General features: G+C 42.5%; 1 pseudogene; it reads right to left on the bottom strand.

Moving 5' to 3' along the window:
- The window catches only part of LOC124240760 (spermatogenesis-associated protein 31D3-like), a 47,264-nt pseudogene extending 35,149 nt beyond the window's left edge, over window positions 1-12,115 (bottom strand).
- Between the last annotated feature and the right edge of the window lie 3,598 nt (window positions 12,116-15,713).

Here is a 15,713-nt window from a genome sequence, read left to right on the forward strand (position 1 = left end):
GCCTAGGTGTGTGGTAGGCTACACCACCTAGGTCTGTGTAAGTGCACTCTATGACATTCGCACAAAAATGAAACCATTTAACGATGCATTTCTCAGAACACATCCCCGTCATTAAGCATCTGACTGTACATATATTTCCTTTACAGTTGAATCTCCATCCAAATATCCCAAAGATGTCAGCTGATAAATATTAATATATCTCTTACCCCCAATTAAGTATTTACAGTTTCAAAGAGGACTTTTAAAGACCAAAGGGTCTTTAAGGCCCTGGTGATGATTCTGCAATAGTCAAACTTGAAGCATCACCAGTGATGAAATTAGTTTATATGGGACTGGGAAACAGCTTCTTCCGAAACTAAACCTGACTATCAGCTTCCCAAACACTTAGGAAACAGTCTTTATCGATTAAGCTAATAGTGGAAAACCAGCAGTCTGTTCACCATATCAAACATGTTTCTCACAATTTTAACACAAACTGTTATGCACTATAAGTTATCCAAGGGATGTGGTTAATTAAGTTTCTCTAAGTATGTTTACCTAAAGCCTCACTCACAGGAATCTGAAATGAAACAAGAAGCACACATCTCTTGGTCGCCCACTCTATTTATTATATGGTGCTAGATGCTGGGAACACTAAGAAATATAAGACATGACATGGTTCCTGTCCTGAGGGAGTTTTCATGATCAAAACAAAAATACATAGTAAAGCAAATCATCACTTGGATAGCATAAATCCCCACCAAAAATGCGATAACACACTCATCAGAATCACCCCATTTTTTACTGATTTTCCACTATATTTAGAATAAAGATAAGACTTCTTCATAGGACCTATAAAAACCCATATGCCCTACATGACAGCCTTTTCTCTGCCATAAGTCCACTTGCTCTCTCTGCTCCAGACATATTTCAGTCCCTTGTTCTTACCATACTCCCTCCCACCCCAGGGCCTTTGAACAGGCTTTTCCTGAGCCTGGAAGACTCTTCATTCCAATTTTCCCCTAGATAATTCCTTTTCATAATCAAAACTCAGGTGAGTTGTCACTTTCAATCCCCACCACGTGCTTTCATTGCCCCCATATGCCTATCCTTCTTGGTATTTTTCACTGTAGCAAATCCTTTATCCATTACATAATTACTTAATTAATATATTTCTCTCTACTCAAAGCTCCATGAGGCAAGGGTCATGTCTATTGTTTGCTTATCACTGAATTGCTAACACTTAACATATAATAGGGCTTCAATAGATATTTGTCTCAATAAATGGATGAATGAATGAATATGTAGACTTATATAAATAAGTTAATCCATATTTTTTATTTGATAATAACCATTTAATATATAGTTATTAAAAGTCTAAAGTTCACTCAGCAAGTATTTATGAAATCCCCACCATGTACCTGGCACTCTGCCGGCACTGTAATGCAGAGATGAAGACACTGTCCCTGTCCTTGCTGCCCCCTGAGAGAGACAGATGAGTAAACAAATAATTACAACATGACACACATTGTAGGTAAGAGAAATCCAGGCGCGATGAGAACACAAAGGCAAGAATTAACTCTGCCTCAGGAAGTGGCAGAAGACAGACTTCTAAGGAGGTGGCCTTTGAGCTCTTGTAGAAGAAATAGAAGTGCAATGGGCAAACTAGTGAGAGAAGCCGTTCTATGCAGAAGATGGAATGTGAAAAAGTCAACAGTCCTGAAGAGCTAGGAATATCCTGGAAGAGCAGATAGTGAGGCACCACTGTGCCCGAGAGTGTGTGGGAAGGGAATGAGTCGAGATGGGGTGGAAACTGTGGGCTGAGGTGAAGAGAGGAGGACACGATAAATCTGAGGTAAGAACAACACACCCAAGTGGGACTGAAAGGCAGTTAGCGGGACGTACAGATAAAGGTTGGGGAAGGTGATCAGAAAGAGAGAAATGCCTTCACAGGAATGATGGGGGATGCGTGGGAATCAGGGACTCCCGTCTCTGGTCACCTTTTCAAAATCATACTTCATAGCACAGTGTTTCCCACATTTCCCTAAGGAAAACAGTCACATGGCTGTTAAAATGCACATTCCAGGGGCATATCCCAACCCCCCGAATCAGCATCCCCAAAGGAGAAGCCTGGAAATCTCATGTTTAACCAACACCCCAGGTAAGTCTTAGTATCAGGGAAGCTTGAGAAACATTTTCAAAGGGAACTCCCATTCCTCCCTCAGGTGAGCTCAGCATCCTTTCCCAGCTCTGTCTGTTGGCCTGGCAGGGATGTGGCTGTCCAAGAAAACATCAACTTCCATTAGGAATTAACATAATGACCTTTTTCCCAATATAATGATAAAGCATGATTGTGCTGGCACATGGAAAATACAAGTGTAGTCATCATATCTTTGGGAGAATTGCACATGCAACTGGAGGAAAACTTCAGCCAATTATGCCCAAAAGCTAGAGAAACTGGATGCTGTGCAGAAGGAAGAACACGTGTGAACTCCTTCCATGCATGTGGAGTCTATGGGTGATTTCTTAGGCCTCCAAATCCATTTGCTTCTCCCCAAATGACTAACAATTAAATCACCAGTTGAGGTCCCAAGAGCTGTGTGGCCGACTACAGAACAAATGAAATTCCTCCAGCACTTAGTGGTCGGGCTTTTCACCGACAGAGAATGCAGAAAGGATGTATACACACATCACACAGCCAGTGTGAGTTTGCCTCACCCCCTGTACAGGAGAAACACTCTTTCTGTGCTATTGAGAAATTAGTGTTCAGAGTTTGAGTTGGTCATTCTCTTATCGTGTGGATAGCAACCCTCAAGCTCACACACTTCCTGTGACCAGCTGGGTCACCGCTCGACGGTCCGTGATGCAGCTATAAATGGAAACTTGGTGCTGGGAGCCTGAACCATTGCTAAGGGAAAGCTGTTTGCCTGCTTGGGAAGCCAGCTGGGTAACTGCCTTCAACCTCAGAACTCACTGAAAAGCAACATGGTAGAATCTTGTGTTGTTTATATAGTTTCCTTCATGAGTTTAGCTGGATAAATTCATATCTCTGTGCCTCAGTTTCCTCACCTGTGATTCATCATAAATGATGAATTTTAACCTGTATCATATGATACTATAAAAATAAAAGATGTTTTTAAGAGTTTGCGTGACAGGATACCCAAATTACTTGTTGGCATGAAGCCATATTTAAATGGAAGCCTTTTGTTCCAGTGGGCAAATACGTATAATCTCTTATTTTTCTCATTTTTAAATCAGATTGAATGAAACTAAATTTAAATAGGCACCCTATTTGAGGCAATAGCAAATTGCTGGGGAGGAAAATGTTTGTTCAAAAGCAGAACACCTGAGAGGTAAATACTATTATGTCTGTATTTTATATCTCTTTCCTAACAACATCTGAATGTAAGAGAAGATGCTCTTAATAAAAGATGACTTGTTTTCCAAAATGTTGTACTGTTGGTTTGGTAAAAGAGGTTCCAAGTAAGGAGAGCTATGAAAATGGAGAGGAAAAAAGAGTAATTCCTGCGTGTTACAGAGCTGTGGACAGACTTCCAAAAATACCAAAATTTGTACTTGGTAGGCCAAACAAATGTATTTAAATGAGGATCTCAGGAAATGCTGGGCATTGCTTTGTCAATGGCCATCTCTAAATTTTACGGATATCATGTCCACTCACAATATGATCCATGGAGTTTTCTGAGGTTTCTTGCCCATTGGTCCAGAGTGGAATTTCTCATACAGTTTTTACAATGAATGATGATAAGAATTATACAGAAAAAATGAAATAGGAGGGTCATGTTCAGAACCCAAGTATATATGGACACTTGATTTATGACAAAAATAAAACTATGAGAAGTGGGGGAAGAATGATCATTACAATAAATACTGCTGGAACAACTGGATATCTGACAGAGGGAAAATCATGTTGAATCAAAATGTTAGATAAAAAGTAATTCACATTGTGTATTTGACATCTCATAGTCTACAGCAGTGCTTCTCAAACTGTTGCCCATGGACCACTTGCATGCAAGTCACCTGGGTGATACTTACAGATATAGATTCCTGAGCCTGCCTTACACTTGTTGATTCTCTAGGAGTGAGACCTAAGGGTCTGTATTTTTATCAAACTCCCCTAGATGATTTTTAGTACACTACAGCTGGAGATTCACCAACAGAGTGTCTTGCAGTTAGAAAAACAATTATCTGAATTCCATCTCTGCCACTTATGGGAAAATTAATTCATCTGTCTAATGTCATTTTTCTCATCAGTAAAGTGGTGATAATAATGACCCCATAGGTAGCTTCTGATGATTGAATGAGATAAAGCATATATAGTGCTTAGCATAGTCCTAGTTCATAGTAAACACTCAACAAATGCTAAAACTACTCTCCGTATCCAGTAAACCTACTAGAAATAAAGTGTTTTCAATCACAAACACAAATTTTTAATTACAATTTTGTACTAGTGTTACTGTATATAAAGGACAGTGCCTTAGTCAAGCATATTGACATGTAAGTGGAGAGTATTCGATCTTGAGATCTTGTTTGGAGGTACTACCTGGAGAACAGAGTTATTCATTCATTCACCCCACCAAATAAATTGTGGTCCCATCCCAAAGATGCACCTTCAGGACTTGTGCATGTGATACAGAGAGGGACATCCGCCCAGTGACCCTGATGTGCTAAGTCACCTTGGTGATCATGCAATGGCAGATTAATTCATTCAGCAAACATTTCCTGGAAGACCATGATGTTCCAGGTGCTGTACCAGATGCTGAGCATTAAGAAGAAAAAGATATGGTCCTTCTCCTCCAGTTGCGCATAGTTTATGAGATATTTCAGTGGATCATCTTCACATTTGTGTGTATTACACACACAACCAAATTTTTTACACATTACCCAATGTTTTGTTAAATGGCTAGAAAATTGGAAAAGCCTGATTTTTATGGATAGGGTATTATGGCTATTCTTTCTGAATCAGGGATAAAAGAAAGATATTAACCAATAAATGCACCTAGCTTCCTCTCCTCCTCCTGTCCCCCAAAGCAAACACTTTTCTTTGGAACTTTGAAGACATCACTCCAGTTCCTTCTAGCATCGAGCACTGCTGATGAGTGGGATGCAATGAAGGAAGGAAGGAAACCACTCTGGTGAGATAAAAGCTACCTCACCGCCTCCCCGGTCTGTACCTTCCTCTGCTTGCTCTTCAGCACTGAGGGGCTAGCTATCAGTGCTGGGAAGCAGACAGCCACTTCGGAAAGTAAGGCACAGAGTTTATGAGTCTGGGCCCAACGGTGCCCAGAGAGTCCTAACCAGGAACACCTGAGATGCAGAGGAGACACTTTGCAGAGACACTCTGGACTGGGTTCCTAGGGCTGCCATAATGGAGTTCCACACACTGGGTGGCTGAAACAACAGACATTGGTTATTGTGCAGTTCTGGAGGCTGGAAATTCAACAGCAAGGTGTCGGCAGGGCCGCGCTCCCCCTAAAGGCTCTTGGGAAGAATCTGTTCCATGTCTCTCTCCAGCTTCTGGTGGATGCCAGCAATTCTCGACATTCATTGGCTTGAGGCTGCAGCACTCCAATCTCTGCCTCCATCATCACATGGCCTTCTTCTCTCTGTGTCATTTCTTATAAGGACACCAGTCCTGGGATTAAGGGCTCATTCTACTCCAGGATGTTCACCTAAATTTGACTAATTACATCTGAAAAGACCCTATTCCTAAATAATGACATTCTGAGGTTCCAAGTGGATATGAATGTGGAGGAGACACTATCCAACCCAGTCCAGTCTCAGTAGAGTTTGTCTTAGGAAGAGAAGGTGATGAGGGTTAGCTGAGGCGCAGGCAGGAGAAGGGAGGAAAGGCAGGGAGACAGAAAGAGGCACACTCAGCCTCCAGCAGCACTGAACCACTCAGGGTTGCCTTCCCACACGTTCCTCCCTTCACTAACAGGGCCCACGTATCCATCAGGCACAAGAAGCACAGGGCCAAGGTACTTGCAGGGACCCGTGAAAATGTTTCCATCTCCTTTAAAGTCTAAAGAAAATCCAACCTGGATTATATTCATACTTACATCAACTCAGTCATGAAATACAATTTTTAATATATGTTTTATGGAAGAGAGGGCCCAGGAGAGGCCAAAGGGCCCAGGGCTCATGGAAGTCCTGATGCAGCCCTTGGCACTGATGTCCACACTCACACTCTGCCTGAAACTTCCCCTCTCCCGTCATCTGTCTCACCCTTCAGGACTCAATGTAGAGTCACTGTCTTGGGGAAATATTCCTTGATAACCACCCTCCTATCTCCACCACTCCCTCCCCTCGGGTACTCACACCCAGCTTGGTTTATCTGCTCCTCATGTGCAGAGCTCTGTCACCACCTATTTCTATGGAGTCCCTCAGAGACTAAATACCAGGGATCATTGTACAGCAGAAGCTCTTGATGCCCCGCTCAGATCCTTTGTCAGGGGGGTTCACTCATCCCCCAGATATCAGAGGGTTGGCTGCTACTGGTGCATACCTCAAGTCTCCAGAGGACCTGTCCTTGCCTGACAGGACTGTCTGGGCCGCTTGGGGATTTACATTAGCCTCCACCCATCCCACCCCCAGGGGGGTCCATAGACATCAGTGACTGGTCCAGGGGTCTGAGAGCCCAGCCCTCCTGTGATGGGCGAATAACCTGCACATACAGTTCACTCTCCAGGTGACCCCTGAAATCACTGCATTGCCCTGCTTCTTCCCCTGCCCTGTTCTGTTCCCTCCACCCCTCTTTAGAGCGTTCCCTCAGTAGACCACTTGCATTAGAATTTCCACCTCAGTGTCTGCATCTAGGGAGCATGAACTAAGATTTTGAATCCCCATGACTGGCAGTAACACTTGGCAAAAATTCTCTAATAAACAAAACATTGAATGAATAAACAAATAAACAAATGAAGGAGTAAATGTTAGAGAGACATGGAAGCAAGTATCAAAAACTTACTCAGGCCTTTACAAAGGCTGAACTGGTAATAAAAGAACTTTAGCCCTTGATCAACTAAAGACTTGAACAGAGAGAGAACAGATAGGGATGTCATTCTTGAACAGCAGCACCAGACAGTGTGTTTGCTCACAAAAACTGGGGAAGAGTCTAACAATTAGACCTGTGGAACAATGCCTACTGTGTGCCAGCAAGTCACTGTCACCTACACCAACAGACTAAGATGATATTAAGCCATCAAAACTGATAGAGGTTTCCTTAAATTCTCTCTGACTCATTTGGCCCAGCGGGGATGAGATGAGTTGCAAGCATGGATTATGAGGTTGGTTCAGATGAACTTTTGTGAACAGTGATCTGTTAATGAAAGGGCTGCCTTTGAAGACCTGGTACCTTGCAATGGTACCTGGAGAGCCTAAAGGTGTGGTCCACTGGAGCCAGTGCTTGAAGCTGGGAAAATGAGAGGAAATTTCACAGCGTGGCATTTCTATCACAGATTCAGTTCTCTGGAACTGAAGAGGCTCCTCTCAGCCTCTGCAGCAGTTGCAGAGCCGAGCAGATGGCAGGGGAGGGTATGACTACATGATGAAGTTTCAGCTGCAAAAGGCAATTCCTAGAATGATAATTCAGATACTCATTTCCCTCAACACTTTTCATTTTGGCAGAGGGTTCGTGAACCTTTTTAGGAAAACGAGAGGAAGTAGTGCGTTAGAGTGAGGCATCCTGTGTTTGGTTAGGTTCTGTGGAAGCAAACATCACTGAATCCAGTGCTTCCCTTGTGTTGGCTGTTTCCAAGGCAGAGGGCAAGACTTGTTTGTAAATTAAATAATACCAGACAGCTAAAGCTTAGGGCCTGCAATATAACAGACCTCCAGCACATGAAGAAACTGCTAACTGCAGTCTGACACTAGCATATGATGGTTTCAGCTAAGTTGCTCTAACTCCAGCTGGCATCAACAGACCCTGGCATTTCCGGCTATATCCTACAAAGAAACAGTGAGGTTGTAGAAAAAGCATAATCTGGACTCAAATTCTGCCTCTAATACTAAGTAACTGTGTGGTCTTGAACAAATTACTTTTCCTGTGTGAGCCTGTTTCCACAAATGTAAAATGGGGGAAGGTGAGGGAAGGGATAATAGCAACCTCAAAGGACTTTTGTAAGAACCAGCGTGATAACGTACATGAAAGTAACTGGCAATACATAGTAGACTTAAACTGGTATCAGTTTTCCTTCGTTTCTATTCTGCCTAGCTTGGAAGAAGTTTATATCAAAATAGCTCTCATTCTCTAGGTCATCTACAATTTTTCCTTTATCTTCAAGCAACTTTAATAGTAAAAGTTTGTTTTCCTTGAAATTCCATAGCCCTCATTCTGTGTGAATTAGGCAGTGAGGTTCAGCTTTGGGGATTTTAGTTTTGATCTTTTACAATGTGTATACAACAGAAACCGTAAATGTTACCGCACCAGGTTCATTTTTGCCTGCTGCCCAGAAAGCCAAACACTGAGATGACGAGACTGCAGCAGAGAGAGGGTTTTAATCACAAGGCAGCCATGCAAGGACATGAGAGAATGAGTCTCAAATCTGCTTGCCTGAATATAGGGACTCAGGGATATTTATGGGGTCAGGGGCAAGGTGGTCTGAAATGTGGAGAGAGGTGATTGGAGGTTAGGAGAGGTGAGGTAATTGATGATCTGCACAAGCGTAGTCAGACTTCATGGCTCTTCATAGGACCCATGTTCACAAAATGGCGGCATTAGCATGATCTGAGCGTGGAGTTTGTAGCCTCTTGACGTCAAAAGGTCTCCTATCAGACATCTGTGCGGGCCCAGTTGATGAGTTGGTGGTCTCAACAGGCCTGAAGTGGACAAAGGTGTTCTAATTCCTGAAAAACAGCTCAGACGCCTATTACACAATGACCCAGGCTCCAGGGAGATGTGATCTATAGGAGCCTAGTGGGAGTCAGGTAGCAAATTGCCTAAGCAGCACAGTTAACAATGGGTGGGTTAAACAGCTAAAAGCTATAATCAGTAATTGCAAAAAGGAAAAAAAAAATCTTTAGTTCCTAGCTACTTAGTCATCAATGGCTAAATGTTTGCCAGTTTCAATCCCCCTATTCTTTGGTCATTCCTAACTCTTGAGGGATTCGGGGCAATGACTGATCTAGCTACTTCCTGCTGAATTGGGGCTTAGATCTGGGTTAGAGGATGAAACTGTTTAGCACTCATTTGGAAATATTCTCTTGTTCCTGGCTTCAGGTTGACATTTTGCAGTATTAGAATTTTGTACCTTGCTCAACAGTTTTGGAACAATATTTAAAGGCACATCTCACAATCAAGTATTGAACCAGAAGGATAAGGAGTATAGACAACCCAAATTTTACAAGTCCCTGAAAAATAGACCTCATCCCAGTGGGGCCTCCATCTAATCTCCAGGTGGGGGCAGCCACCTGGTCTCAGCTCCTGATAACTCAGTTCCTTTTGTTTTACTGGATGTATGTTGGAGACTGGAGCAACTCGCTATGCCCTGATCTTTCAGTTGTCAATGATGATGGCTTCCAGCATAGACTCTCTGCCTGGGGGTCATCACATCCCTGAGGAACTCAAAAGAACAAAATTACCAACTTATAGCAGCTGGGGGGGGGGGGTGCCAGAAAATCTACAGAGCATGTCTGGGTTAGTTAATCAGAGGTCACTCAAAGTTACAATATGGTTTCTTTTCTATAATATGGCTTCCCTTATGTCAACCTTGTGTTGAGCCAGTATCATAAATGTATTTAATACTCAGAAGCTATAAATGTATTGTCTTTTAATGAGAACTTTTAATTTGGTTTAAATTACTCAAATGCAGCAAAAGTGTTACCAGTTGAGATTATTTCTGTGGTAAATAGCAGAAAAGCTATTCAACTGGCTTAAACAATTAAGGGAATTTAGTGCCTCCTGTAACTGAAAAGTCCATAGGATGTTCATGGCTTAGTGCAGGCATGGTTTGGTCCAGGCTCTGGCTCAATTTTTCTGCAGTTCTCTCAGTTCTGTCTACCTTCAAATGTTGGCTTTGTTCCTGGGCTGATCTCATAAACTGCCAGCAGCATTCATGATGGCTCCACATTCACATCCAAGGGCAGAGTGAAGGCCAAGCCAGTTTTTAGAACCATCATAAAAAAAGTCCCAAGTTTCACTCTCTTTGGACTATCCAGATACAGTCTCTGTGGCTAGGGGAAAGCTGTGCTCTGATTGGCTTAAACCATATAAATCACTATGACAAGGAAATTGGATTATTCTGACCAAGCAGGGCCCTCCTCTAGATCTGAAGATAAGGTTCACCCCTCCTAAACTTCATGGTTCTCACTCAAGGAAGCTGAAAAGCCTGCAGGGCAAGAGGGAAGGGAGTGGTTGCCCAAGCCCAGAGAGAGATGGACCTGACCTCTTCTCTGATCTGCTGGTGCCTTGGACATCAGCAGGCACAGAAAGTGCTGGGCAAACATTCAGCACATATATTTCAATCTCTAAATTCTGGAAAATATAGTTGTGATTGATATATAAAATACTCAAATTACATAAAACCAGTGATAAAGTCAAATTTCCCCATTGAGTCACTTGGCAAAAATGGAATTATATTCCTCAAGGAGAAAAAATTAACCTCAGGCCAAGAAAATCAGGATTAAGAGTATACAAATGTATTTAAACACAAATGTCAGTCACCTAAATTAATATAGATAAACATATGATAAAAATTAATCACCAAAACAAATCTGGAAATAAAAATGCTGAAAATGAAAGCTGAAGACACAGTGATCCCATGTGAGCTCACAAACGGAGGCCACGGCCTCCACTTCACCCACACAGACATGTCTACACAAACCATTAAAGTACCAGCTCTTCTCATATCTTTGCTAAAACAGGCCCTCAATGGTACCTTTTCTGACATCTGCAGTCTAAAATCAAGACAAAATCATCTGTACTCCTAGGAAAACAGAAAGCTTGTGTCCACAAAAATAATCCATAACCAATCTATAAATGAAAATTTGGGTGAGTTTATTCTGAGCTGAAATCTGAGGACCATGGCCCAGGGCCTTTCTTCCCAAAGGAAGAAAGGGCACCAAAGAAGTGAGGTATACGGAGTGGTTATATACCCCCAACGAGGATGCTTTACATATGATTGAAATGTCCCCCCCCCAAAATAGTCACAAGATTGCCCTGTCAGCACAGCGCTTGATGGACACAGCAGGTAGTGGGTCTGCTATCTCAGCAGGCATAGCAGAAGGCAAGCCTATTGTCTTGAGCTGGGAGGTCACAGGTGAGCGCAGCAATCAGTTCCTAGCCTAAGGAAAGATGCTTAATCCTTATGGGAATGCCAACATCTGGAAGGGGAAGGGAAGTTACACCTTTATCTCAAGGGCCTTTGTTCTTGCCATAGGGAATCTCTAAAGCAGATATACAATGCATGCTCAATGGCCACAGTCAGGCCCTTTTGGAAAGACAAGGTCAGGCCGAATTAGGTTTACACCAAATGGCTTCCTCATATTCTCAAATATATCCTATTACTTGCCATTTTTATTTGTCATTTGGTCCTTCTTAGCATCTCAAAAGATCATTTTTCCCCTTTGCATGCTTTTCCCATTACTCTCTGCATTCTTATTTTGTGATCTTAAAGTGGGCTGCCTAAACTTCCCCCATCTTTGTTCTTTCTCAATGATGAGATAGGGAAGCAAGATTTGTTCAACTAACTCTTCCCCAAACCTGCCCTCCAGGTGGTTCCCACATTCCAATCATCTAAGCCTCTTTCTCTTTCTAAATTCAATTCAGTGCAGAGTTCTGTGTTCTTCCATTGCTCTGGAAAACCTTCTTCCCTGTCCCCACAATACACACACACATACACACACACACACACATACACACACACACACACATACCACACTCACACACACACGCACACACTCCCACTCCCTTCATTGTCCCAGAAAATCCTTCAAGGTCCAGTTTAAATGTCATCTCTTCTCTCAGCCCCTCACTAATCTCACCCCGTACTGCAGCCCACCCCCCACCCGAGTCTGGCCAATATAATTAAACATCCCTTCTCCTCTGCTCACCTGGTACTTGGTCCCCAAATTTTATTATGGTCTTTTCACCTACGTTACAGTCAGCTTTTCTGGTGGTCATCTTCCCGTTACATTTTTAGATCTTGGAGGCAGAAACTGTGCCATTTATCTCCATATCTCCAGTGGCAGAGGAAGAAGGTTCATAATTTATACTGAGAGAAAGAAAAAAAAATCTGAAAAGGTTTTCAAGACGTCTTAAAGGTTTTGTAAGCAATAGAAGTAACCCCCACGCCCTCCCCTCTGCTCCACTGGTACATCGGGGCCAGGCCACAAGGAGATAGATGGCAGACATCTGGGCTGCCCACTTGGACACTGGCTTCCCACTTGACCCAGAAATCAGGTCAAGGCCACCTCAGGATCCCTTTAACACAAATACAAGAGCAACATGTAATAAATTAAAACCTCCTTTTGCCACTTAATCCTAAGCCAAGTTCTATAGGTCAAGTTGCCTTAAAATGAGAGGTGGCTGTTTATTAATATCTTCCTGTTTATTAATGAGCAGTGAGGTGGCTGTGTTTATGAAATGAGTTGTTACCACAACACATTTATACAGTTATAAATAAAGCAAACTGCAAGGAGATTAGCAATAGAAGATCGAGATTTTATTTGTTTTAATGAGGACTCTCCCAGTTGCTTCATGCTTAACGGCAAAGTCATGACTGTACCCCAAGGTCTAGTTAGCCTAGACTCAGTGGCTGTCACTGATGCGGGGTCGGTGAGCCAAGGAGTCAAAAGAAAGATTTCTTGGACTCTCAAGAGCTGGCAGTAGTGCTCTTTTATTTAGAGAATAGTGTGGAATAGCATGGGGACAGGACCCATGGGCAGTCAGAGCTGCTCTGTGTGGACAGGACCCATGGGCGGTCAGAGATGCTGCTGGCATGGTGAGCTGCTGCTGCTAACCTGGGTGGAGAGTAAGGCTAAATTTAAGGCATAGGTATGTGAGTTATCTCTTCACAAGACAAAGGAAAGAATATGTAAAAAAGTTGTTCAAATGGTATCAGTGCTGGTAGGGTCTGGTTATTGGGTGGTCCTATAACTTTTAGATAAGAATCAAACCGGATTGAGTAAACGGCAGAAGCCACCACTAAAATATTATCCTCAGCCAAAGACAAAGGAGGATGTTGTTGGGGGGGGGGGTCAGTTACATGAGGTTGCCAGACAGTAAACAACTTAAGTTCTTGCCTTTGGCATCTTTGGCATTAAGAGTTCCCAGAGATAAGGCCATCCCGCCTTCTTCCTGGCACAGAAAGGCAGGCATCTTTACAGATGGAGGTTTCCCTTACAAATGTAAATGTTTCCCAACAAAGGGCAAGCAAACTCTGCTCCTCAGAGTTGCTTTTATTAAAAGTAACCAGCCCCCTTCTCATCTGCAGTTTTAAAAGTAACCAGCCTAAAATAATCCTCATCATCACCAGCCCCATTAATGCCGCAGCAGGCTCAGTGGAGCTGCTTACAGATGAGGGAAGAGAACAATGTCATTTTGCTTTTAACAGACACAGTTCTGAAGTCTTTGAGTTTCCTTTGCAGTCAGACAGACAGACCCAAGGGCAAGAAGAGAAATTTCTGAGTATGAACTTTCAGGAGTTCCTTTCTGGCCCACTCTTCCCCTTGAGTCATGTCTACTATTGATAAATAAATGAAAAGCAATAGGATATACTGGAGTATATGAGGAAGCCATTTCATTTAAAACTAATTTGGCCTGATCTTGTTTTTCTAGAAAGGCCTGACATGGCCTGTTGAGCATGCTTTGTACATTTGCTTTAAACATTTGCAATGTTCCAAAGATGAGAATGATGCCCTTAAAGATAGAGATATTGCCTCGCCCCATATCAGCATTTCTTAAAGAATAAGCATTTCTTCCCAGAAACTAAGGATTGATTACTGTCCTGCTGTAATTCATCTCATGACCACTGACCTGCTGACCACCAACTTTCTTTGCTCACCTTGTGACCAATGACTTATTGTTCTAGCAAAACATCTCATGACTGTAGTAAAAGAGATATTCCTGTAATACGTGATGGATGTTCCTTGTTCCAAGATGTGATATAACCACTCTGTACCTCTGCTTCTTCAGAGTGCTTTCTTGGTGAAGGTAGTTTCTCCCGGGCTTTGGTCCTCAGACTGGCTCATATAATAAACTCACCCCAATTTTGACTTATAGATTAATTATAGATTTTTTGCATCAAAACTACGTACATTAGATGGATTACTCAGGTGCAGGAAGTTCTATTATTTACAACCATTGTTCTCTAAAACTGCTTGGTAAACTACAAAGGGCCTTAAAAATTCATTTGTTTTCCTGCCTGAGGTGGAGACACTCCTCCTATTTCTGCAATTATCAGCACGCAGATCACAATTGTCCACCAGTGAGGATGGACTTCTCCTGATTTCTAATGCTACATATTGAAGTGGAAAAAACACTTTACTTAGAGAACTAAAGACTTGATCCAAATTCTGGCTACATCACCAGGGCTGGGACTAGGTGACGTGAGCTAAGGACGCAAGGAGCACAATGTAAGGGTCACTCTCAGGGCCTCCCTGGTCCTGCCCCATCCGTTACAACCTCTGTGACTTTTTTTTAATTGTGGGAAAATTCAAAGACCATAAAATTAACCATTTTGAAGTGTACAATACAGTGACATTTAGTACAGTCACGATGCTGTGCAACCACCACCTCTATCTCGTTCAAACATTTTCATCACCCCAAAGGGAAACCTAGTATCCATTAAGCAGTCACACCCCATTCCCCTCTTCCTCCAGCCCCTGCAACCACCGGCAGTTTTTCCCTCTCTGGATTTACCTATTCTGGATACAACCCATGTGCTTTTGAGGAATGGTGCTAATAACTAACTCACCTTGTGCCAAGACATGATTCAAAGAGCTTTATGTGCATTAATGTAATTAATCCTCACAAAACCCCAGTGAGGTAGGGACAAACATCCCCAGGTGATTGGCTTATTATTTAATTCTCTAATTGTTATTTCTTCATCTGTAAAATGAAGAAAACAGCAACACGCTGACAACAATTTGTTTAGCACATTTGTGTGAGAGGCATTGTTCTAGGCAAGGACTGGCAAATAGGATCCATCTCTAACCACCTGGGAATGACTTCCAATGGAAAGAGGGGAGGGGTTCCTGAGATGGCTCACTGGGACGGAGTACAGTCCTGGGCTCGTGGTGTCTGTCACGGACAGAGGAATGGGTGATGAACCATAAGGAACAGAGATCTGCCTTCCCTCCCAGATCAGTAAGAAAAAAAGACAAGTGACATGCCAATTGTGCCTCAGTCCAGAGCAGGAGGGAGCACCACCCCTAGGATGCACTGAGGCTGTGTGGGCTGTTCACAAGAGCAGAAGGTCGGGATTCAGAACAGAACAAATGGACCAAGTGCACATCTCTACTCTGTGATGCACAGGTAATACCTTGAAAAGTTACCTGACCTTTCCTGTTCTCATTTCCTCTTCTGTAAAATAGATAATATATCCAACTCATAAAGTTCTGGTGGGAATGGCTTGAGATAATGTGAGTGAATTGCGAAGCACAGTATCTCACACACAGTAAAAGCATAACAAGTGGCAAGGAAATAAAATATATATATATTACATATTATATGGAATACACTATATATTATGATATATATGTACTTTTTTTTTTTAGGA

The sequence above is a fragment of the Equus quagga genome, chromosome 6, assembly GCF_021613505.1.
Source record: "Equus quagga isolate Etosha38 chromosome 6, UCLA_HA_Equagga_1.0, whole genome shotgun sequence".
NCBI lineage: Eukaryota > Metazoa > Chordata > Mammalia > Perissodactyla > Equidae > Equus > Equus quagga.